We start from the raw sequence: 21814 nt of genomic DNA, 5'->3' as shown, positions 1-21814 counted from the left end.
TCCAGGTGTTCTGATCTAGGGCCGCTGATCTGGGACCGGTGGCAAATTGTCGGCCATTCCAATAACATGATATGCTATTCTTGTTAGAGCTTCTGGAGTGCATAGATGTGTTGTAAGCACGTACTGTGCATGATCTATTTCTTGCCTGGTTGTCAACTTCAATACTTGGGGTGAAAATAGTCACAACCGCATGGTTTGGAGTTGTGTACGGTGGCGGTCTCTTTGAGAGGAAGTGCAAATGTTGATGGTAGAGGCGAGCTGGTTCCTCCACTTGCCTTTGGATGAGATCAAAAAATGTGGCAACAGCAGTATATTTGGTAAAAGTACGTGCTGTCTTTCTATCTCTTACCCGCATAGTCATACCTTCTATTGGCAGCTTCAGTGCCTCGGCCACTATTTCTTTAATGATCACCACTTCAACCTTTTTCCCTTGTTGACCGTGATTTGGGCCGACCCATCTTCCTTGATTGAGGATAGCAATTCATATGCTTTTTGGAAGTCCACTCTGCATGGTTCCTGGTCATAAAAATCTCAAAGCCCCAACCTTTGTTGGCTTCCTTGGTGTCTAGCTTTGCCGCCACATCACCTCCTTAGGTAGAATTTGCAATTCTACATGGTGTCCTTCTTCGCTCTTGAACCTGCCAATGAAAACCATTGTGTTATTTTCTTCAAGCTGTTCTTTAAACAAGTAGGTTGCCTTTGTTGTCTTTACTGAGCTTGGATCTAACTGATATGGTGGAAACTCCTACAACTTATCTTTCTGGGACACCCTTTTCTTTGCCTTCTCGGCCGCTTGCACTGCTCTTGTTAAGTGAATACAGTGTCAAAGTTAGAAAATTCTACGAATTCCGCTCTAAAATGCCCTGAGTCTGAATTGCTGATAAATTATGTTCATTTTGCTTCAAATCAATTTTGGAGCATGCATAGATGCATAAAAACATGTAGAGATCAAAATCATGTAGTCCAAGCAAAAATTGCAGCAAAAGTAAATAATCGCGATTATTTACAGTTGGGGATTTTTTGCAACTTTTGTTATTTTTGACATTCATAGGCTTGAAACATATGGCATTTAGGTGCTTTAGTGAAGTGTGGGCTCATTTGAGTGCATTGGGTGGAAATGGTGTCAGATTTAGGCTTTTAGACTCTGAAATAGTAGATATAAAGAGATTTTGAGTTTTTGAGATCCAAACTTGCTCAAACTTGACTAGTGGACTTGGGACTTCATGTTCTTTGGTCCCATAAGTTCAAAGTTGAAAATTGCACCCATGTTGGTAAAAAAGTAAATAATTGCAATTATTAACTTTTTCATCAATTTGTATATTTTTTTGTTGCAACTTGGTTCTTGGCATGATGTAGAGTCTGTGTGTGAGATATGGGGTGATTTGGATCAAAAAAATGTGACAATTAACTCAAAAATTGGATTAGAAAGACTTTGGTGCATTTTTTTTGACAAATTCAGAGTTTTCTTGATCATTTTGGCTCATACTTGATAAGTGGCATGTAATAGATGTGTACAAGGGATAGGTGAAGTGAAGAGATCAATTTCAAGCCAAACAAGCACAAAAGTAAATAATCGTGATTGTTTACAACAGTCACTTTTTTTTTGCAAGAATTGACAATTTGATGACTTAAACATATTTAATACATCTAAAACAAGTCCTAAAATGAATTTGGTAAATTTCGATCGTGTCGGCATCACTTTGTGCTCTTGTCGACTCTGAAACCACCAACGTTTGTGATTAGATGGCATGTAGAGTTGGTTAGTCACTTTTGAAGCTATGTACTTGTCCCCTACATAGTCCTGATGCTCTCTTTGAATGCAAATGAGCTTATGTTGCCCCATTTGGCTATATGTTGCTAGTCTACCCAGAATGCCCCATTCATACTTATGTCCATTGATCATATCTTGTTGTTCATATCACTTACAGTTTGAACCGTTATTTATTCTGATATTTGGTTGACAACTGGCCTTTAATCTGCAGTTTTGATCCTTTAGACGTTGGCTCAAAATTTGTTGTGGGCCAAACCTTTTCATATTTGCCGTGTTTGAAGCCCTTGCTTTGAAGTTTCAGCGTTTGGTTTCAAAAGTCAATTCCGACTTTCCTGGCTCGATTTATAATTTTTTGTTGATTATATCTCATTTTTAGCTTTTTAGTAAAGGAAAATTATTTACAATTATTATTATTTGGCAAAAAATTAGCCAAAATTAGTGTAATCTCTCATACATACATATTCTTAACCCAGTATTTAGATGGTGTCGATATGGCTCATGATTATGCCGAGTAAGGGTTTATAAGGCTCTGAAAAGCTTGTTAAAGGAAAAGAAAAGAAAAAAAGAAATGTTGATAATATATACAACATGATGATCCTGTTGTGATAATATATACAAAATGATGATCCTGTTGCATTTTCTCCCCTTCCTAGAGTGAGTCGTCCCAAATGAACATGTGTTGGAGTGCATGGGAATGAAGTATGTGTCTATGCATAGCCGTATATTGTGGCTCTATGATGCAAATTGAGGATATGCATGTGGTAACAAAATGTTGTGTAAGAGATGGGTTCTGAACATTATTTCAATGGATTCCGATGGTGAGGCTATGGTGAAACTGCATGGTCCAAGCATAAGTAATTGTAGAAGACACGCTCTTTGTTTGATAGTGGCCTCCTGAAGTTGTGACTTTACCTTGTTTTGTGATTGCAAGCCGTGTTTTGGTCGCCACTGAAATTGCTTGGATGTGGTCATCATTGGCAAGGCATCCGATGAGCTACACTGTTTAGGTTTCCATACCCACTTGACCTGTTTTGCTTGTTGATGTTGAGATTGGATTGGCCTAGGTTGCTTGACAAGAGCCTTGGTCGGTCTGTCGAGGTCGGATTTATGTTGATGCATCATGGGTGGGCTTGCATTGCCTTGTCATTTTAGTATCCATAATTTCTTCGGATTGGTTTGCATGATGGACAATTTAACCCAGATTTTCTTGATCTCCATTGGTGAACATCACTGGATTGGAGCAATTGGTGATTGGAGAGGTTCCCATGCGTGGTCTGATTGTACGAAGGGTATGGCAAAAGATTGGTCCTCTTGTCTGAGTTGCAAGGTATTAGCCTGCTAGTTCGGTGTGGCTTGATAAGTGTGCATCCACGACACTCCCAGAATAATTGCTTTGTTAAGATCCTTATCCTCAACCACATGAAATTGATGAGGATAAACTGTTCCATCAACATCTATTGATAAATTTGCATGTCCTAGACTGTCCATTGTGCCTTTGTTTACCACTTTGAATCCCATTATATTTGGCGTTAGAGGTTCCCTTGTTAATTTTTTGCAAGTGGAGTAATTAACAACATTTTCTCTTGCTCCAGTGTCTACTAAGGCACGCTCGGTGGTGCCATCTGCAAGTTGCAACATAATGCGTAAATCCATGCCTCCTAACCATGTAGCCACCGTTTGTATGGATGCTAGTGGAATGGAATCGATACAATCGTTCGGTTGGGCGTTTTGCTGAAAATTTGCTCGCTTCCTTTGCTTTAATATTCTGATTCTGGCTTCTTGCTGTGCCTGAATGTCGTGGGCTTGACTTCTGCGCTGAGCTTCCACATGTATGGTTTAAAGTTCTTCTGGTGTCAACGGAAGAAGATATTTCTTTAATCTGTAGCCACTCATTCAATTAGGAATCTCCTCTCCTGACAATGTTGCAAGCTTGATGGCACCACTTTGTGATATATCATGTATTACAAAAGGCCCCATCCCTTGCTTTTTGAGTTTTTTGGAGTGTTGTTTAAGGGTATATACTAAAACGTAATCTCCTTTTTGGAACTCCTTGCTAATCACATGTTGATCATGGAAAGCATTCATTTGTCTTTTCTGAGCATATATGCCGGCTACCGCTTTGACTTGAGTTTCATCCAATTGCTCCAATGTGTCTAGTCTCTTCGACAGTTCGTGTCCCGTCCATCCTAGTTGTGTTCCGACTCGTAGTGTTTTAATTAAGAATTCCATGGGTAGAATTGCATTAATCCTGAATACGAGGTTAAAAGGAGTTGTCCCGATGGAGGTTTTAAAAGCTACTTTGTAAGCCCATAATGCAGTGTATAGCTTTTGATCCCAATCATTTCTTGAGTTGCTAACTATTTTGGTGAGCACCGTGCATAAGATTTTGTTGGTGCTTTCGGCTTGTCTGTTAGCTTGTGGGTGATAGGGTGTTGATTTGCGATGGACCACCATGAATTCGTCAAGGAGGTGTTCAATGACGCTATTTAGAAAGTGTGTTCCCCTATCTCTCACTATTTCAATGGGTAGACCATATCTTGTAAAGATATGTTCAAAAAGGAACTGAGCTGTAGTCCGTGCATCGTTTTTCTGTGTTGCCTTTGCTTCCGCCCATTTGGTCATATAATCTGTTGCGACTATGATGTATTGTGCGTGCGACCTATATGCCGGCAGTATTATGGGGCCAATAAAGTCAATGCCCCATTTGGCAAAAGTGCATATACCCATCATTGGTCGTGAAGGCATTTCATCTCTTTGTAGGGGTGGTTTTGTATGTTGACATTCATCATGTCGTTTGACATAGGCCTCTACATCTCCAAACATGGTTGGCCACCATATACCTGAGTGAAGTACTAGCTTTGCTGTTTTGTCAGCAGAGAAGTGTCCCCTTGGCTGGCCTGAGTGAGCTTGTTCTAGGATAATGTAATCTTCGCTTTTTGTAACACATAATCGTAGTTGTTCGTCCTTTCCTTGTTTATACAACTGGTTTGCGATTAGCAGATAGTGTTTGGCCTCTTCTTCTATGGCTCTCATTCTTACTTTGCCCCATCCCTCCGAAAAGGTCTTGTTTCTTAAGTACTTAGTTATGTGAGTACTCCATTTGGGTGCTTGTACCCTCAAAACACGGTGGCATGTTCCTACTGGAGGTTGTTTTGTGTAGATATCACATGATTTTACATAAGTATGGACGCAGTGTTTTCCATGTTTTGCCAGTAGACTCCTAGTCTCTTTAGCCTTTGGTATGATTGAGTTTCCCCATTGTGAAACCCCGTATGTTGTATGTGAGCTTGTTTGAGGTAGTTTTTGTATTCTTTGGGATGTATAAATAGTCTTGCAATCCCATCCTTATCGTGCTTGTACAATTGTCCTGCTAAAAGCTGGAAATGATCTGATTGTGAGTAGAGGATTAACCTCTTCACTCCACCTCAGAACCATTTCGATGTTAAACATGTACAAATCTTGAAGATCATCATCAACACCTTCGGTGCTTCCCCATGAAACAATCTCAAAAGATGATCAGCTCGTGTATGTGTAGGCCCCTTTTTTACGACTACTGTGAAATCAAACTCAAGCAATAGTAGAAACCAGCGAACAATCCTTCTGGTGTTGCAAGGTTTGTTTACAAGATATAATAGTGCTTGGTGGTCTACAAAGAAAACAAACTTGTTTGCAAGAAGGTAGTGCCTAAATTTTTTGACAGCATATATCATTCCTAGACCTTCTCTCTCAGTAGTGGTATAATTTTTTTCTGCGTTATTCAGCTGCCTACTAGAGTAGCAAATGGAAAAATCCATTTTCTTCTCTCTTGGATGGGCTAATATGCATCCTATGGCGTAAGCTGATGCATCAACATGAACATGAAATATTTTTCTCCAGTCAGGGGCTTGCAAAATTGGAGCAAAAATTAGTTGTTGCTTCAATTTGTGAAAAGCCTGCTCGCGTTCTTTTGTCCATTCAAACTTAGCAATGAGGGCATACAACGGCTTAGCTATTACCGCATACATGTATATGAAGCACCTGTAGTACCCACAATGTCCCATAAATGCTTGCACATCTTTCAATCTTGATGGTCTTGGTAGTGCAGCAATTATTTGTATCTTTTCTTGATCAGTGGAAATCCCGTTTTTGGACACAATGTGGCCCAAAATTTTTCCTTGTCTTACCATGAAGACACATTTTTTAGGGTTAAGAAAATATCATACATTCTGCACTTTTCAAAGACCTTCCCTAGATGCATTATGTGATCACTTCTTAGGTGAGAATGAACACAAAGATCATCCATGTATATCTCTAAAAAGTGTCTGAGGACTCATTAGTCTTTGAAAAGTAGCAGGTGCATTGGTTAGGCAAAAAGGCATTACCTTGTATGTAAATATACCCCACTCTGTTGCAAAAGCTGTCTTATGTTGATCTTCTACTTTAATGGTCAACTGATTGTAGCCTGAGAACCCATCCAGAAAACTATAAGACTCTTTCCCCTCTACCTTCTCAATAACATGATCCGTTATTGGCAGTGGATAGTTGTCCCTGATGGTCGTTTACCTGTTTGAGGTTTATACATACACGCAATTTGCCATTGTTTTTGGGTACTACCACAATAGGGGACACCCAATTCGTGTGTTCAATCTCGTAGATAAACTCCGCATCCTTCCATTGTCTATCTCTTCCTTAATTTTCTTGGCAAAAGTCTCATTGTATGTGTAAGGGCATTGTTTATGTGGTTTGGTATCACTTTTAAGGGGTATCGTGTGCTAACATATCTCTAGATCTATCCCCTTTAGGTCTATGTATGACCAAATAAAGACAACTTTATTTAGTATGAGCATATCTATCAAAAGCCGCTCTTCTTCTTTGGTGAGGTCTGTGGCAATGTATGCCGGTTTAGGTTCCTCGCCTGGTTATGCTAAGTTTATGCATTTGGCTTTTTCAGGCCCATCATATGAAATTCCTGGCTCTTTGGGATCTTGTTTGGGTTTTTGCACCACGATTTTCCTATCTTGAATAGTATACTTCTTATAGTGGAAAGGTGCATCAAATTTTTCATCGTTTTATTCCTCATCAGTTTCCAAGTCTGTTGTCCAAACTTTTTTCAAAGCTCATTTCAATTCATTGTACTTGTTTTTGCTCTCGGTTTGGGTCAACTTTGTTGCTTTTTCAAAAATGCTCTCCGTTTGTGGTTTTTGTGTGTTCTTCTTTTTCATTTTTATTTTGGTTGAGTCAGGTTTCATGTACCTCTTTGATATCCCATCCTTGAGGCAATCAGTTGCCTCCACTAACCTTAAGAACTACGCTTTGTCGGTTAACAGAGGTACTGAGTATTCGTTTGTCTTGTTTCATTTCTTCATGCATTTATCTTGATATCTACGCTGTCTTCGAGGATTTTGGTTTGGAAAATCATAGTAGACTCACCCGTAGATCCTTCCGTCTGATGTTCTGATCTGAGCTACTAGAAAGCTCATCGTCTGCATTGTCCTCTAACAGCTTGTCTGTGGAGTCCTAGAAAGCTTCTTCATCTGTTTGGTCAAGGTCTCTCACTGAGATCTCATCCACTATGCATCGGCAATGGACAACCCCTTCCCTGTCAGGGGCTTCCAATTCTAATTTTGGATTTAGGCTAACATTCATCATCTGGAATGGAATGATATCATATCCTTCCTCATCGTATAATTTGATTAGGGTCACCTCATTTACGCACGCATCAAGAGTGGCCAGTATTTGCTACCATCCAAAAGTTCAAACATCTCCTTTGGAAAAGGATTTGGTACATATGCCTCGTCTTGTGTTGACCTATCATGAATGCAATCCTCCTTTTTTAAACTACCACCCTCGGAAGCTTCACGTGTCCAATGGTGAGCTTTGTTCTGGTCCCCCAAAATATGTATATCTCTCTAACTCCTTACGATCCATAGGAGAGTACTTTTGGCCATACTTGTCTATTATGACCACCTGAATACTTCTCCCCTCTGTGTAAGTGAAAACGTACAATTTTTTGCGGTCTGTCAATTCCTTGATACAGGGTTCATACATTGTTCTCCATTATTGAATTTATATAGCCCCACTTAAGTGTTGTCTGTATTAAGCCGCTCTGTCTCATTGGTGCGTCTAAGCACCACGTTTTGCTTATCCATTTTGTGTGGCTCATCTGCTAACTCTTCATCTACCTTGTCCTTGGTGCCAATCATCCCCCATTTGTCCACAATAAAGGGATTATGAACCACTAGGTACATCATTCTCTCTCTGACAAAATATCTATCCCCATCATAATCCACATCTACCAGGTCTCTGAACTCGCTTAGCTTATTTTCCAACTTAACACAGTAGCGGTCCATTCCATCCTTATAGATTTTGGCCTTAAGCACATTTTCAAATTGAAACTTCAAATACAAAATTTTTACATCATATGATGAAGGTTGAGAAGGACCTGCCCCCAAGGAATATGTTCCCTTAGGGTTCGACTTGTTGGAACCCTCAGTCATTAGGCTATATGATCTTTCGGACGAAGTGTCAGAAAAACTTTCCTCTAGAATAGGTTCTAAAGGATGCAACAGTCTTTGATTCACGCTTCCTTTAGTAGAGTGATTGCTCCCTTGGTCTAAGATGTTGGGATTTCTATTCTAGTACAATCTCTCTGATCGCAAATTCATGAAGAATTGGTATTGCAAAATCCAAACCGGATTACCTCAGTAGCTAGCTTGAATTCCCAGTTTTGATCTTACTTGCTAGGTGTCAAAGAATGCTTGATAGCTGTGAGTTTACATCCATTCTTGTTAGTTTTAGCTTTCAATCAACAAAATTTAACGAGGTTTTTTCAATGACACAATTTTACTCACAGCTTCAACAATTCAGGTTCAATTTCAATTTTGAAACAACCACCAAGTTCCTGTGGACTACCTCTTTGTGTGGTAAACTTCAGCTTTTGTTCTGACTCAGAGGAACAGAGATAGCGATCCATGTTGGGAAGCCAAATTGACTTTCCTTGGTACCATCAAGTTCAACATCAATTTTTTTGGAAATGGACCTTTGGATTGGAAATTAAGTCAATCCTGACACTTTGCTAGAGTTCCTGCCGGTTTGGGATTTTTGGTCTGGGTTTTTGTATCCAAATTCAATTTTGAAAACACCACTAAACTCCCTGAGATGCCCTTCAGCTATGGTGTCAATTTTGCATCGAAATGTGACAGAGGTACATGGATCGCGATCCATGTACCTCAATGCCAGAATGTTTTGAAACTTGACACACAACTGGTTCTTGGTCTACTAACGTTGGCTATATGGTTTTTGAGTGCTGTGAAGTTTTTAAGGTCAACCAAAAGTCAGTTTTAGGGTGTGTTCCAGTGGTTTTCCCCTTTTTTGTTTTTTTTCTCCTTTTGGCCCACCTTTTGACCTTTTTTGATAATAGTTCTTTGGGAGAAAGTACTTCAAATGTTATCACTTTTCTTCGTGTCAACTATCTTCTAAAAATCCAAAAAAGGTACATGGATCGCAATCCATATTTGGCAAGATTTTGGAAGGATCTTTTGTGAGTTTGTGATAGAGGGTATGGTGATGCTCTCCCTCAAATCTTTTTGGATTTGACCAACTTTTTCCAAGTCAAAAGCAAGATTTTGTGTTTGCTTTGCGGTTTTTTGCCAACAACTTCTTTTTTAGTATTTTGCTCAAGTTCTTTCACTTTTTTTGTTGTGGCTCCTTTTGGAAAAGTTGTTCCCTTAGTAATCAGGAGTACACTGGTCCAAGTTTTCTTGCAAATGTCTTCCAGGTACATGGATCGCGATCCATGTTGGGCAGCATCTGGTCATGATTTTTTGTCCTACTGGTTCCCTGCTTCTAGTTGATCCCAATTATCACCCCTTTGTGAATTTGGACAAATAAAAGTTCACTTTCTCCAAATTTTCTCAAATTTTCAAGGTTTTGCTCTGCTTAGTCCAATTTCTTAATTTAAATGAGCTTTAGCACTCTATTTCTGGCCAATCTCAAGGTTCTAATGCCTGAGAGCCTGTTCTAAGCAAAGAAAACAATTTTTGTTGATTTTGCCAAAAAGGTACATGGATCGCGATCCATGTTGGACAGGCAAATTAGAAATTTTTTGCACAATCTGTCTCTAGCAAGCTTGTCTATCCCCTTTTTGAAGGTTTTGTTGGGTTTGGTTCAACTTTGAAGCTTTATCCATCAATTTTTCAACTTTTCAGAGCTATGGTCTTCGACACCAAAATAAAGTTTTGGACAGTTTTTTCTTTGATCCTTTTGGTCCCCAATGATGGTGTAAATTGCTACTTAACCTACTCCTATAAATTGAAATAGATACATAAACATAAATGAATTTAACAGTACAAAAATGACAATGAAGTGTGTGGTGAAACAGTTCTTTCACTCACAACTTTCTTGCTCATAAGGAGTAGCACTGGCTAGTCTCAGACTCCAATCTCTACTAAGCACTAAACCCACATCTAGCAGCTTTACTGTCTATGTGTAAACGGTATGGGTGTCAGAAGCTTTGGGAGGGATTTTTTCGTACATTGAGTCGCTCACCACCTAAGAATTGAGCTCCCCGGCAGTGGCGCCAATGTTAGCGGGTCGTCGTGACGGATGTCTGTAGCATAGCTTTTTTGTACTAACATAATTTCAATATGCAAGGAAGCGACTTGGGATGGGGCACGGAGACTTGATGAGAGTGTCAATCTCACCAAAGTGAGCTCAGAGGGCTACTCATACTACGACAAAAGCAAACCAACCTCTTCCTAGTCAGAGAATCAGTCTGCGTCCAATCTCACTGCTCTAGGTCATCAAGCTTTTTCGGCATCCAAACAATTTATGAATGCAATGAAACTTAAGGAGAGGTATTACAACACCTAGAAGCATTATCATACCAAGTTCTTCAACCATCTAGGAAGGTACATAAATCACGATCCATCACAAAAAATGTGCAGAAAACTGAAACAGAACTATACAAAAAGGTCCTCCTTAAGTATAGAAACACTTATCTAAGGTCAAAACATCAAAAAATAACCATTTAAGACCTCAAATCAATGCATTTAGCCTAAAAACAATGCGTTACGAACCATAGCAAAGTTGAGAATGGTTACACTTAAATTGTAGAGCAAGAGACAAGGAACACAATGTGCTATTCGATAATGAATCTGATTACCAATCCAGGAGAAAAGTGGACTACAAATTGTAGCAGCAAGAGGTTTCTCACAGTGAACGTTCAAACTCCTTCAGGCTAATGATATCTTTTTAGTCTAAACTAAGGATTTTGACTTAAAGACTAAGGGGACTTTCCCACGGCCATTCGACCACTTACAAGGGTGTAGACTCAGAGAGGCTAAGAGGGCATGCCAGAATATATTACAATTACGAATCCCCATTAGCTGAATTACATCGCTTGTTTCAAAAAAAGTACTACAAGGTTTGGTGTACATCCACCTTTTACGTGTCAGTCTGCTGTGTCCACCAAACATGAATGAGAGTGTATTCATGAAAAATATAACAATGTGGAGGGTGAATATATGTGTACACCACATTGCGGAGAGAGAGAGAGAGAGAGAGAGAGAGAGAGAGAGAGAGAGAGAGAGAGAGAGAGAGAGAGAGAGAGAGAGAGTATGGTGGAGGATGAAATAAAGTGCACAGAGACGTGAGAGAATGACAACAAAGAGTGTTTAAATGGCCCATCTAAATGAAACACGCAACCATATATTAATGCAATGCCAAAATCTGGGTATACCATGATATCAAAAAAATGTTTATGAAAATATAATGACAAAATAACTAATCGGACCCTGTGTAGGAATCCACCGGTCTACCTATCCACTTCCGCTCTACCACACCAACTTCCTCCATAAAATTACAACCATAATCCATGAGGGAATCTAAGCCCTTAACCACAAATCATATTCACAACGAATCAATTCCCACACTTGAAGTTTGACATATCCCCTGCAGCAATTGGAGTCCACACGCATGACTCTTAATACATGAGCTTTTCATGCATAAAAGAAGTCCGACCAGCAACTAAAAATGATATAAAATTCCAATTTTGACAACATCCAACCATTAGGCAAAATTTGGACTCACAAAGGGGCCCTTTAAGGAGTTTGACTTTACCTCTCTCTACCAAAACGGGCACTCTGTCACATCATAGGTGAATAAAAAAAAGAATCTTCTAAAATATGAGGAATCTCATGGCGTGCTATATATCAGTAGATAGAGCTTGAAGAGGACATTCTAACTGTCAAACCTCCGCCAACTTTGGAGTTTGTTTGTTTATCCATGCGCCCGTTTTGGTAGAGAGAGGTAAAGTCAAACTCCTTAAAGGGCCCCTTTGTGAGTCCAAATTTTGCATAATGTATGCAAAGTTGATGCATCACATCTGCACTTCACCTCTCTAGCACATAGAGCTAGTTTTGACCTAGAAAGGTGGAAAGCAATCATACCCATGCACATGAGACATCCACATCAACCCATAAGGTTCCATACATCATATGATAACATTCTAGCACCATAAACATGATGTAAAACAGCTCCGACCTTTAGGTTGACCATAAACCATAACTTCACACATATACAAAAAACAATTTTTTGCCATTTTTGGGAGCATGCATGACATAAAAATGAAAGTATTTGACCTCAAACAAATGCATCAAGCTCATAGAATAGCACTCTAGCACATCACTTTACCTATATGATTCTCACACAACAAATGATAACTCAAAAAGAAAGCCACTTTAATCATATCTGCCTATGCGGTTTGGGTTGGCTAACCATATATCCTCACATAAGTTTATGGGTGGCTTGGTTAACTCATGACGTCACATGGTACTCCCCCTTGGTAGCATCCCTACACGTGTAGGTAAAACTGGTTATGGAATGATTTATAATCACATACCCGAGGTGATAATAGAGACCTAAATACATTTATCATCAAGGTTTTCAATTGGCTTAGTGGGTTTTCCCATTCGATGAATCTATAAAGTGGTTCTCCAAGGAGCATGGAGTCCAAAATTTTGACTAAGTGCAGTGGGTAGCAAGTTGTTTTTGATCGTATCTCTTAGCTCGTGTGTGATTTTCACATGACACCAGAGAGAGAAAAGTGTTCTAAATGATGTGTTCCATCTCTGGTATAAAGAGTTTGGGATGATTCATGACGTTTGTGAGTTATGACCAAAACAATATTGCTTCTAAACAAAAAGCACTTTTTATACACACAATGATCATAAACACATCGTGTGCATAAATCAGTGTGTTAAACATGATGAAATGATCATGGGGTAGCTTCATATGTACTCGGTAAATCCATACATGCACTCGTTTACGAAAAAACAATCATCGAGAGGGTGACTACTCAGAAAAACAACATAGAGAGAGAGAGAGATGATGATGTCTATGGAGTTTAGAGCTTCTCACCGTGCTTTAGAAATCGATTAGGGACTGTCAAAAGGCTTCTTATGTTGTCGCAAGAGAGCGGTGATGAGAGCTACATAGAGGTTTTTACCACGAGAGCTTTCAGAGAGCGCGTACAACGTGAAACGATAGAGGAGATAGTAAGCAAGCCGAGAGAGAATATCCTTCTTCTTCTTCTTCTTTTCGTATTTGAGAGAAAAGAGCTTATGGAGATGGTGATGAAGAGCTTGCGCCACTCCGTATAATAGATATGTATAGCCTTGCGGTAGTATACACAACAAATGGCATTGAAAACCGAGCACTAACTATCAATTTATAGGCACTGCAAAAAGCTGGAGTGAACCCCAATCCAACTTCTACCACCCTCTTCTCAGCTAGGAATAGCTCCATGCTTTTTGGAACTTTTCTAAAAATATGCCTTTGCTTTTGGTGGTCAACTCTCCCACTTACCATCCAATTTTTACATTAAAATTGGCCAATTGAATAGTACCCGACCAACTAATGGAACCTTGGGTAGACTACTGTAAGATCCCAAATTTTGACTTAAGATGCTTGATTGACAGTATTGGAAAGTTCTAAAGTAAAAAAGCAAGGCCGTTTCCATGTTCTAGTAGGTTAGATGGGTGTTTGGTTCAGTTTTGGAAAAATTTGCTATTTTTAGTTTTTTTATGCTTTTTATGCCTTTAGGTGCTTTTGTTTTCAAAAAGCAAGGTCGGATCCTTGATCTACGTATTCCAAGAAAGCTATTGTTCAATTTTAAAAAAATCTACTTTTTGAGTGTTTTTCACACTATTTTTAGCTTTTCATGATTTTTAGTGCTTTTTAGTGAAAAGCGAGTCTGCTTTCTTATTCCAGTGGACGAGCGGAATCCGTGGTTCAATTTTAGAAAATTTTGATTTTTTTTTGCTTTCTACGCTATTTTTAGCTTTTTGTGCTTTTCGGCATTTTTGAAAAGCAATGTGCTTTTTATGATGACCTAAACTTAAAACTATTAATTTTAGTCTCTATCGGATTTAAAAATGGTCACCCGGAGCAGAAACGTGACCAGACGAAATTTTTACGAGAATTATTTTTATAAAAAGCGCTACCATAAATACGCCAGGGCAATACGGGAAAGTCATAATCATGTCGGGACATTACGGTGCGGCATAGTCTAGCTAAGGTTTCCATTAGTTGGCCGAATACTATTCAATTGGCAAATTTTGCTATAAAAAATGAATGGTAAGTAGGAAAGTTGACCACCAAAAGCAAAGGCATGTTTTTTGGAAAGTTCCCAAAAGCAAGCTCATCATTACCATCTCCATAAGCTCTTCTCTCGAAGAAGAAGAAGAAGAAGAGGAAGAAGAAGAAGGATATTCTCTCTCTACTTGCTTACTATCTTCTCTCTCGTTTACACGCGCTCTTCGGAAGCTTTCGTGGCAGATACCTCTACGTAGTTCTCATCACCGCTCTCTTGCGGCAAAGTAAGAAGCCTTTCGACAAACCCTAATCGATTTTAAAGCACGGTGAGAAGCTCTAAACTCCATAGCCATCATTCTCTCTCTCTCTCTCTCTCTCTCTCTCTACGTCGTTTTTCTAAGTAGTCACCCTCTTGGTGATTATTTTTTGGTATATGAGAGCATGTATGGATTGAGCGAGTACATATGAAGTTGTCCCATGATTATTTCATCATGTTTAACACGCTAATTTATGCACATGATGATGCGTTTATGATCACATGCGTGCATAAAAAGCGCTTTTTGTTTCATATCATAGAGGCGATAGGAACATTGCTTGGTCATAACTCACAAACGGTTATGAATTAGGCCAAACCCTTTACACCAGAGGTAAAAAACATCATTTAGAACATTTTCTCTCTAAGGTGTCATGTGAAAATCACACAAGAGGTAAGAGATATGGTCAAAAAATAGCTTGCTGTCCACTGCACAACCAAATTTTTTGACTCTAGGCTCCTTGGAGAACCACTATATAGATTCACCAGATGGGCAAATCTGCTTAACCAATTGAAAATCTTGATGAAACTTGATGATAAATGTGTTTAGGTTTCCGTTATCAACTCGTAAATGCGAGTTATTAATTGTTCCATAACCGGTTTTACCTACACGTATAGGGGTGCTACCGAGGGAGAGTACCATATGACGTTGTGAGTTAACCGAGCTGTTTATGTATAATTTATGGGTTGTTTTGGTGAGTTGATTTCAATTATTGGATGCCTATAAACTTATGTGAAGGTATATGGTTAGACATCCCAAACCGAATAGGCAAATATGATTAAAGTGCCTTTCTTTTGGGGTTACCTTTTGTTGTGTGAGTACCATATATGGGTGAAGTGATGTGATAAAGTGCTAGTCTATATTATAGATCTGAGCTTGATGCATTGGTTTGAGGTCAAATACTTTCATTTGCATATTATGCACGCTCCGAAAAATGTCAAAAAGTTGTTTTTTGCATATGTGTGAAGTTATGGTTTATGGTGTGAAGTTATGGTTTATGGTTGACCTAAAGGTCGGAGCTGTTTTGCATCATGTTTATGATGATGGAATGGTTATCATATGATGTATGTGAACTTATAGATTGATGTGGATGCCTCATATGCATGGTTATGATTGCTTTCCACCTTTCTAGGTCAAAACTAGCTCTATGTGCTAGAGGGGTGAAGTATAGACGTGATGCATCAACTTTGCATGGTTGGATGTTGTCAAAATTGGATTTTTATATCATGATTAGTTGCTGGTCGGACTCTTTTTATGCATGAAAGAATCATGTCTTAAGGGTCATATGTGTGTGGACTCTGATTGATTGTAGAGGATATGTCAAACTCCAAGTGTGGGAGTTGGTTCAGTGTGATTATGATTTATGGTTAAGGGCTGAGATTCCCTCATGGATTATGGTTGTGATTTTATGACGGAAGACGGTGTGGCTCATGGTTTTTTTCTGGGATATGGTTGTGTTACCGAAATTTTTGCATCCATGTTATGTTCTAAAGTGGTTATGCAGGATTGGTCATGCCTCACCCAAGTTGGGCGGAGTGCTCACCTATGTGATATCATTGGATATGGTTTATGGTTTTGGGATTGGATCATGAAGTGATGTAGATGGTTTATGGTAGACGTATAAGGGTAGAGACCCTGTACAGTCTAAATGCTTGGAAAAGATTGTTTGTGCATATGGAAAGTGCTATTGTGATTGGACTCATGTGTTATGTTTCTGATGGCAACTTCGCTACAAGACTAGAATCACCTACATCACTTAACCTTAGACTGAAGGTTCATTGACCTGGGGCTTTGCTGGATTGGGGTGTTGCCTATGTCTTCTTCTTTGGGTTAAGCTCATCTACACGGTTAGTGCGTTGGGGGTTGAATGACCTACATGGCTAACACATCAGGGATTTTTCCTTGGCTTTGCCTAAACACCCAATGCTGGGCATCGAAGAGGCGTTGCACTATGGTTGGTGTTTATACCCTACCACCTACTGGTACTTGGGATCCTTTCAAAGCTCGGGTTCATGGAGGGAGGCGAAGCGGCCTCAGCTTATGTCTGGCTCAGGTAGGTTGGAGGTGTTCTGGCTCGCTCCCGCGGCGAAGTGAAATTCTCTCTGTCCGTAGTAGAGCAGATGTGGATGGGTAGACCGGTCAATCCCTACACAGGGTCCAGTGCTCTCCTACTTATTTTGTCATAAACTTTTGATGTTATGGTATACCCACATTTTGTCATTGGATTAATACATGGTTGCCTGTTTCATATAGATAGGGCATTTAAAGATTCTTTGTTTTCATTTTCTCATGTCTCTGTGCATCCTATTTCACCCTCCACTATATTCTCTCTCTCTCTCTCTCTCTCTCTCTCTCTCTCTCTCTCTCTCTCTTCTTGCAACACGGTGTACACATATATTCACCCCTCCACAATGTTATATTTTTTTCTTGAGTACTCTTTCATTCATAACACCTATTCAAAGGTAGCACTAGTCGCTAGGTACCTCTGGATGCATCCGGCTCATGGCCTAAACTACATGCTTGGTTGGGTGCTGAGAAATCCTCCCCTATGCAAATGCTTCCGCAACTTTGATGTATATTGAAAATTTTGTAAAGGTGTAAATTGTATATTTTGTGCATAGACCCCCGAGGAGGGGTATCTCTCACTTGGTATCAGAGCGTATGCTTAAGGTTATGGGGATAGCTTAAAGCCTGATACTAGTTGGGTTAGTTATGCATTGTGTATGCATCCATGCATGCTGTTGAGAAAAGATATTGTATTCATGATGCATCTATGGGTGACATTGGTTGGTGGTACTTGTTTGACTTGTCTTCTTGAGTGGAAGTGTTTGGTTTGAGTTATGGTGAAGTGGTTGAAGTGTTTAAAAAACGGTGTTGTAATTTCTTTGAATGTTTGTTTTGTAGTAACAAATGGCTCCTAGAGTGACATCTGAATGCTTTAGCCAGGGGAATGAGGTTTTGGCCATAGTGTTCAACAATATGGTGACATGGTTGTCCAGAGATGAACGAGAACTCTTTTACTTAGAAATCGGGACCAAAGTCTTTGGCATGCCAGGAAGCACAACTTGCCTGGGGCAGTCACTTATCAAAAGACCACTATATCACGTGCGTTCAAGAGGTAATTAATAGTACCCCAATATACATACTATACTTACACTGTGAGCCTATTTAAAAAACCCCCACCCCCCTCTGTATGTATACATTTTTATACATTTTGGTCTTTTAATAATCCTCTCCGGTTAACTCACGTGATATCATACACATTCTAAAAAGTGACCACCCCGGGACAACTTGTTGGAAGAGTATTGATCGTAGTTACCTTACCCGTCACCAAGAACCCTTCCGTCAATTCTTCATCTCTATATTGACGACAATCCAAGGGATTGGTTTGCTAACCTCAGACTACTTTGACTCAGAATATGGTTAGGCCTAAAAGACATGTTCTACTACTTGGCGATGCGCTCCCAAATGTTAAGGATTGCCAAAGTTGCTAATAAGTTTGAAGCTCTTGCATCTGTCATAGGAAAAGAAAAACTAGAAGATAACTACAGACCATGTTGTCGCGTGGGAGGTATGAGGAAATACCTTGTCTTGGGATGAAATCATAAAGATCAAATTTTGATGAATAAAAGAAACATAGACTCAGTTTTGGTTCACTTGTGTACTAAGTTTTCTCTCTCCTTGTCTTGTTTTAGATGGATCTTCTTAATTGTCTAGATGAACTCCCGAGTGACTTTGCACAAAGAGTCTTTTTCAATTATGTGGTTGGATTCAATCTCCATTGGGAAATTGAAGTGGTTCGAGTTTCAAAGGGGTCTGGAAATTACCTTGTACCCGACACTTACGTATCATGGGAGTTATATGTTGAAGCTCAACCTCGACATCGAACACAAGTGCCTGATAGTTTTATGACCAACCCGGCTCTGGGTAAAGGAAAAGATCCAAGAAGGAAATGTTAAAGTGCAAGGATATGTTCTTTACCTTAACTTATCTTCTCTTTTGGACATACCAAGTTGAGAACTCATACTTAGTAAGAAGGCCCTTATGGTAAACCAAAGATACGGCTTTTGTGATAAGGTCATAATCAGAGTATGGAAGAAGTCAAATGGTGGAAACTGATTCTATTATGTACCCCAGGATTGGTTCATTAGAGTCTATGGACCTATTCTCAACTACAACCCTCACAATGTTATTGTTACCTTTGATGACTACGAGAAACCAAGGTGCATTAGTGACTTTGTCCAAGCACAACCAATGGCAGTGAACTCGAGTAGATTGCTTCGACCCATCCTCGCTCACGACCCCCGTCCCACGCAGGAACACCTCTCGCCACACCTCTTAGCACACCTCGGACACCTTGGGGGGCACACGATCCTAGTGCCTCCAAGGTCTATACTGTACGGCCAAATGGACACGTTGACATGGATAGTGTCAGGACTGAGATGAGACAGCGGGTTCGCCAGCTCGCGGACGTGCAATTTTCTAGCACCATCATGACATCTTGGACTCATCAAGACCACAACAAAATCAATTATATAGTGGAGAACATCATGAGAGAGTATCGGCCTGCTTCGAGTTCAGCAGAGCTTCCGAGGAGGTGGATCATGAATGTTGCACGGGACACCGTGAAACATCATCGAGATGCAGCTCGTTGGGCTTTCAGGCAGGGCTCGCCGAAGCCTTCGGGCATCTCACACGAGTCGTGGCAGAAAATCAGGGAAGAGGAGGAGACAACGGACACGAGCTTCAGACAACAGCATCTCGCCGCGGAGGTACATAGGGAGACTAGGGGCACATCTCATCTTGGCAGCGGAGGCTTCGACACCTTTTACTATGAGTTTGTGAGTTTCCAATCCAATCCTAGCTATGGCGTTTTTTTTCAAGAGCGATGAATCATGTATTCTTAATTACTTTGGTTTTTGTATAAATGCAAAATCTTGCAATGCATCAAGCCCCAACACGCCAGCAGGAGACATATGGATATCGGAAAGGCATTTATGATGTATTGAATATCTTGTTGCCGTAGGAGAGACTGTAGACTGGGAGGCCTTAGAGCCTCGCTGATCGATTGAGGTGAGGCGTTTGATCGAGACAAAGAATATGTGTGAGTTGACTTAATTAATTAATTATATGTGAATTAATATCATACTAATTTTGTGACTTGTCCCTTTATGTGCAGGTTGTGATGCGCGAGTCATCAGTGGTTTTTCTATATATGTTTTGTGAGACACAGGCACATATCTGTGTTTCTTTCTTGTATAGACATGCACATATAGGTGTTGATCATGGTTTTGGTTATAGTTATGGTTATGGTTATGGATGGTTTTGATCATGGTTTTGGACATGGTTATACATTGTTTTGGACACGTGTTGATCATGGTTTTGGTTATGGTAATTATGCAAGAATTTAACGAACTTTATGGTTATGGTTATGGTTATCGTTATGGTTTTAATCATGGTTATGGTTATGGTTTTGCACAAAGTTCGTTATGAAGTTCAATTCATTTTACTTTCATTTCTTTCATCAAGTTGTGCCTTAAATCTCATGTGAGATCCTACATGGATATCATGTAGGAGGCGTATATATGTTTTTTTTTGAAAAGTTTATGTTAAAACGAAGGGAACTCTGCCAAAATTTCTACGAGAGAACAGTTGATTTTGGTGTTGCTCGCTTTCTTGGGCAGAGGACAGGTAGTCTGGCTATGTATGTGTTCATCTTTTCACTGGGCACAGGCCGGGCTGCCTGTCCTCTGCCCAAGATTTTTTTTCCTGATATGGTCGTCCATATAGGCATCGATATAGGCATCAAAATAAGCTCGAAAACTATGATTATTGATGTAGATATCGATGCATATTCCGATTGTTTCATAGGGACGTGGATTTCGACGCAATTTTTGACGGTTGGCGTCGAAATTTGCGTCGAAGGCACCTGTTTTTTTTGTAGTGTGAAAGGTGTTTGCATGTATCATGGTTTACCTCAACGGATAATTTTGGATCGTGATGCGAAGTTCACCTCTAATTTTTGAAAGGCCTTATTCTCAGCTACTACAAGAACCCACTTAGCCTTTAATACTGCTTATCATCCTTATACTGATGGGCAGACAAAAAGAACAAATCAAATCATTGAAGACATGTTAAGAGTTTATTGTATACATGAGTAGAGTAAATGGACTATTTGGTTGAATTTACATATAATTCTTCATTCCAATGCTCAATTGGAATGTCTCCTTTTCAAGCATTGTATGGAAAAGAGTGTCTTACTCCACTCAAATGGACAAACTCTCTCATACAAGTTCAAGCATCCAAAGAAATGTTGGATGAAATGCAACTACAAACTGATCTTATACGACAGGATATTAAGACTGCTCAAGATAGACAGAAGAGTTATGTTGACCCAAGACAATCTACCAGACTTTTTGAAGAGGGCGATATGGTATTTCTGAGAGTAAAACCCAAACGTAGTTCTTTATCAATGGGTAAGTGTAAAAAGTTAAGTGCCAGAATTGCGGACCTTATGTAATCACATAGCGGATTAATGATCAAGGTTACAGACTCCACCACACCTAAAGGTACATGATTTTTTTCACGTCAGCTTACTCAAGAAGTATGTACCTGATCCGCAACATATCCTTAATGATCTTATATTATCTACCTCTACCGATGTTTTGAAGTATATCCCAAAGTAATAATTCAGAGCAGAACCAAGACTCTACGTAATCGGACCATCAATGAACTCCTTGTTAAATGATCAATGTATCCTTAGGAACATGCCACTTGGGAACGTGATGATGTAAGGAGACTAAATTATCTAGATTTCATGTTGAGGTGAGGATACCTCAAATTTTTCAAGTGTGGGAGGATGTAAGATCCCCAATTTTTGGGTCTCTTTTAAAAATAAGAAAAATAGCTTTCAATATATGTTTTTTCAAATTTTAACTTAAGATGCTTGATTGACAGTATTGGAAGGTTCTAATGTAAAGAGCAAGGCCATTTCCATGTTCCAGTAGGTTAGATGGACATTTCATTCAGTTTTGGAAAAGTTCGCTATTTTTAGCTTTTTCATGCTTTTTATGCTTTTATGTGTTTTTTTGCAAAAAGCAAGGTCGGATCCTTGATCTATGCGTTCCACAGAAGCTATGGTTCAATTTTCTATTTT

This window comes from Adiantum capillus-veneris, chromosome 26, assembly GCF_014529385.1.
Source record: "Adiantum capillus-veneris isolate H3 chromosome 26, ASM1452938v2, whole genome shotgun sequence".
Taxonomy (NCBI): domain Eukaryota; kingdom Viridiplantae; phylum Streptophyta; class Polypodiopsida; order Polypodiales; family Pteridaceae; genus Adiantum; species Adiantum capillus-veneris.
This window is presented reverse-complemented; position numbering follows the sequence as displayed.